Below are 5000 nucleotides of genomic sequence, written 5' to 3'. Positions count from 1 at the left end.
ACACACACACACAGACACACACACACACACTCTGATCTTTCACCCTCTTTTTTTAATATTTACACATCTTTTCCTCTAATTACAATTTACGACAAATATAAATTTTGAATATGAACAGAGCTCACTTGCATGTCTGCAACATTCATGTAACTCTAATTCAAAAACAGAAAGATATTGCATTACAAGAAATCGTACCAAATAATTTTTGGCATTATTCCTTTTCCAAAAGCCTTTAATTCCCAGCTTTTAAGTAACTGTTGCTATCCGCAGATCTACTATGATATCATATTCAGCTGAAATCCTTAATGCTATTTACACGTGCCTTTGGTCAAATGTTCTGGAGCAATAAGTAACGTTAATACATTGCACACTTAATGATCAATATCTTAATCTGTTATATTGATTTTGTGTTTCCTGACTGCTATTACATTAGGTTTTTTTGTGTATGCATGTTCTTAGTTATAGCTGTGAATGTTTTTTTTTTATGAATACACCGATATATAAACGTACACACATACGCAGACACACACACACACACACATAAAAGCACACACACACACACACATACACACATACACACATACACGCATACACACACACACACACGCACGCACACACACACACACACACACACACACACACAAACAAACACACACACACACACACACACACACACACACACACACATATACGCCAATTTCTAGCACTGAGTGTTTTAGAACATTAATGTTTTGTTATTGCTTTTATTTGATTTTAAACCTATCATTTTCCTGTTATTTTATTTTGTACGAGTGAAATGATTTTTGTGAATGCGGTTATCTCTTTTTTCATTATTTCATTTTGTTTTGTTTCAATATTTTTTCCGGTCCATTTTCATTTGTCATAGCCTTTGGGAATAGAAAAGACCAGGATTGATAGTCGATAGTCCACCGTCACCATCGGCAGTCGTCACAACACCGCCACTACATGTCACTATACGTCACTGCACGTCGATACACATCACTTCACCGTCATCACAGTCACCACACATCACCACACGTCACTACACGTCACCACACTCCGTCACACTAAGGTGAATATGATGTTTGTTTGTAGCATCCTTGTTTTCGTTTGTTTGCTTGTTTGGTAATCTTGGTTGATTTGAGATTCGATTTCTTATCGCTATATCTATTATCATCTTGTATTGTGCATTTTCGTGTTATCACTGTTCAGGTTCAATGTCTCAGATGGCATCCACTGCATAAAACTCGTTTTATAGCTCACTATAAATGTCATCACTGTTTAAGTCATCACTATAAACGTAACGTTTTATCCCTATGATGCCATTGTCACCCCATTCAGCATGTCACCATAACCTCTATCATACCATACACCTTATGCATCATCTCTGCTTATCACCAATCATAACTTTCTGCATCAGATCAACACCACATCAACACCATACCATGGACACCCCCTTCCCCCTCCCTCTTACCCCTCGCTCCACACTCCCATCCTCGCCTCACTCCCCTACCTTAAGGCTCTTTGATACCCTCTACTGCATCCCCTCCCCCTCCCTATCACTTGCAATCCCATCTTGCAACTTCAACTCCCTTCCTCCCCTCTTACAACCCCCTCGCCTTTGCAACCTCATCCTCATCGTCCCCATCTCTATCTACACTAACCGTACGTCTTCTTGCACCTCATCCCCTATCCCTATCCCTCACCCCACCCACCCCCACTCCACCCCTAGCCCCCCCCCCCAAATTGCGGTAAAAGACCTTTGGCCGAAAAGGCGTATTCTACATGGCGTGCACGGGGTCTTCGTTACGGCCAGGGGCTCTAAGCAAGGTGCAGCGTCTCCCTCACATAGCGGCCACTAATTACAACTCGGGTGCTATCGGTATGATCTGTGCGTGCGCGCGTGTGTGTGTGTTAATGTGTGTGTTTGTTTGTGAATGTGTGTGTGTGTGTGTGTGTGTGTGTGTGTGTGTGTGTGTGTGTGTGTGTGTGTGTGTGTGTGTGTGTGTGTGTGTGCGTGTGTGGGTGTGGGTGTGTGTGGGCGGTTTATTTCTTGAGAGGGATATAAGTACTTGCCTGCTCGTTATTGTATATATTTGAGTTTTTACGTGTACATAGATTAAGTGTATGCATTTTTGTAAACGTTGGTATTGTATGCTTTTATAAGGACGACCATGTAAAGTGTATCTGCGTGTGTGAGTGATTGTACCTGGAATACCATTGGCTCCCGTGTATTTACGCCAATACATGTATGTGTCTTCATGTGCATGTAAGCAGATGTACACATGCACGTGTCGAAGCTGCCCTGGCCAGCGTGTGCACCCTGACATGAGGATTCTGTGTATGTGATCATTTATTCAAAACTCAATAATTCATTAGCATTACAAAAGTGCATCACTTTGTACGCCCAATTGTGGAACATTTAACCATTTCCCACAGTCGAGGCTCACAAATACAGCTGCCAATGCATTAACGTTCAGTAATATTCATACATTTGTTTGCAAAATTTCCCCAGCGTGGTATAATAGATGGCACTGGTACCCGTCGGAGGGAGAGTGTCGGAGTGCCGCCAGCCTCCGGCGATGCGGCAGTGGCACCATCATCACCATTCTAACATCACCATTTCCTTGGCACTTTCATCATCTCTTTCTGTTATATTAAGATAGCCAACCCGTCTCTGCCACTGTATCGCCAATTCGGCACTATAACTGCAACCATCAACCACAGTACTATCGTCTCTGCATTCAACTCTCAATCCCCACAACCATCAGTATCACCACGACCAGTAAGTGGTTTCACCGACACCGTCTAAGTTCCCTCGCCGTTTCTCAAAGGAAACTCATTATTGCTCAAAGCAGGGATGGAAATACACGAGGCTCTTACTTTAACAAATAGAGCCCCATAAACTACGTTATTTCTCGTTGGGACACCATTCCGGGGGAGCAATTCATGTAACTGCCGCTGGAGCTGTGTATTGTATGTGTTAAGCAGATTGGCTGTCACCGCCGACTTTATGGTTATATTAGCAAGGGACGAGAATTTCGTACGATTCTCTCGTGCTCTCTTTTCTACCGTACGGAAGACCTGGGTTACCTGCCGTACTTTTTCTTCCGTGCCGTGGTGATCGAGAGCCCTTGCTATTGTATACAGTACATTGTTCACCTTGGGGCATGTGACACTTCTGATCTATTATGTCGCATTACTGTCTGTAGAGTTACTTTCTCTGTTGGGAAATCCTGCGTGTCTTTCGGTTCAGTTTTGTTCATTTGGAATGCATGGCGATGTCGTGATTATGGCACCATTCTGTTCTTTCCTTATTCTTATTTTTCGTCCTTATCTTCCCTTCATGTCTAGAAAATATACCAATTCCCGGCCATTCCTCATACAATTGCCAGGAAATGTATAAACTGAATATCATATGAATTTTGGAAAGCATAATAACTTTGAAGTTTGATTTTGAATAGTCCATTATTTTGTCTACCTCTTAAAAAGTGCGTAATCACGACAGTCTACACACTCATACCAAGCGTGTTAAAAGCAGCAATAACAAAACCAACAACAACAATAACAACAAAAAACATGTAGACCGTGCATGATGGAGAGAACATGACTGCTGGTTAAACAGATGCGCTAACACGTCCAATTGCGAGAAAGTATTATTGGCAATCCTGGTGAAGCAGGTATGGTTGGCACGCCTGATGAAACGTTAATGATTGGCACAAATGATGAGTAATCTACCGCTGGCAAAGCCGGCGAAGGACGTACGAATCGACCACGGAAATGCACGAAGCACCCACGAACTGAGATCAAAGAGGAAGAACAGAAAGTTGGAATCGAGGAGGTAATTAGAAAACAGGCGAAAGAGTTGCGCGGCGGTGACCGTATCGGCAGCGGCGGCGGCGGCGACGGGCAGCCAAGGAACCTCAGCGGGAAGCCCTCCCCCCCCAATTACCCGCCGCGGATGTTATCGCCCCGACGCCGTCACGCTGGAAATTGTTGTGCTGTAATTAAGCCTGGCATGGCTCCCTTGGCACCTATCCTCTTCGCAGTGACCGGTGCCATGGACACGCTGCTCGGTCCTGATTTGTCGGCGCCGCGGGGTCCGTGTCCGTGAATCGTAAAGCGACCTGTAACCCTGCCATGATATCGCTCGCTTATTTAAAATTCTAAAGCCATGATTGCATGTGTTACAGCTGTGGCCGAGATCTTGTCTCGGGGATATTTCACCGGCAGTGGCACATTACGCGGAAATATTTTATTTCTGTTTTCTTGTTAATCAAATCATTCTCTTTCCTTCTCTTTCTTTACTTTCCTCTGCCATTCGTTCTTATCCCTCCCTCTGTCTCTATTTGTCTGTCTGTTTCTGTCTCTATCGTTGTCATTGTCATTGTCACTGTCTGACTGTCTGTCTGTCTGTCTGTCTGTCTGTCTCTGTCTCTGTCTCTGTCTCTGTCTCTCTCTCTCTCTCTCTCTCTCCCTCTTTTTTCTTTTCTCTCTCTTTAGCACCTGTTGTCTTCATCGCTTGCTCTATTCCATCTTCATCATTAATCTTCGTATTTAATATATCTGTATTTCTCTATCTTGTTTCTGCGTTTTACTCTTTTGCCTCCTTCCTCCCTTTTCATACCAGACCGATTCATCACCCACATCGACCCCTAATTAAAAAAAAAGAAAAAGAAAAAGAGAAAAGGAAAAAAAGAAAAGGAAAATATGAAGTCTTTTATTATGCCACTTGAGAAAATGTAACTAGACATCCTTCTTTTTAGTGAAACAGTGATAACACTTAGTAATAACAGTGATATAAAACACGTGCAAGCTAATGACACTGCCATTTTTTCCCTTACATTATGTCCCCGCCCACACATATGCTCACACGCGTTCTATTTTTGACAATGTAATAATTCCGCATCAGGAAGAAAATTCAACATAATGACCAAAATTTTCGGGCAATCATTAGAAAAAAAAATTATCTATCTTTAAAATTTTGTTTTGTTATCTCA

At 42.7% G+C, this 5000-nt stretch overlaps 1 protein-coding gene across 2 annotated transcripts in view; it reads right to left on the bottom strand.

Annotated features, from left to right (window-relative positions):
* The window catches only part of LOC125025822 (SKI family transcriptional corepressor 1 homolog-B-like), an 84589-nt gene that overhangs the window by 8339 nt on the left and 71250 nt on the right, over nt 1–5000 (bottom strand). The window lies entirely within an intron of this gene.

The sequence above is a fragment of the Penaeus chinensis genome, chromosome 5 (assembly GCF_019202785.1).
Source record: "Penaeus chinensis breed Huanghai No. 1 chromosome 5, ASM1920278v2, whole genome shotgun sequence".
Classification (NCBI taxonomy): Eukaryota; Metazoa; Arthropoda; class Malacostraca; order Decapoda; family Penaeidae; genus Penaeus; species Penaeus chinensis.
The sequence above is the reverse complement of the archived record's forward strand: the minus strand, read 5'-3'. Positions and strand labels throughout refer to the sequence as shown.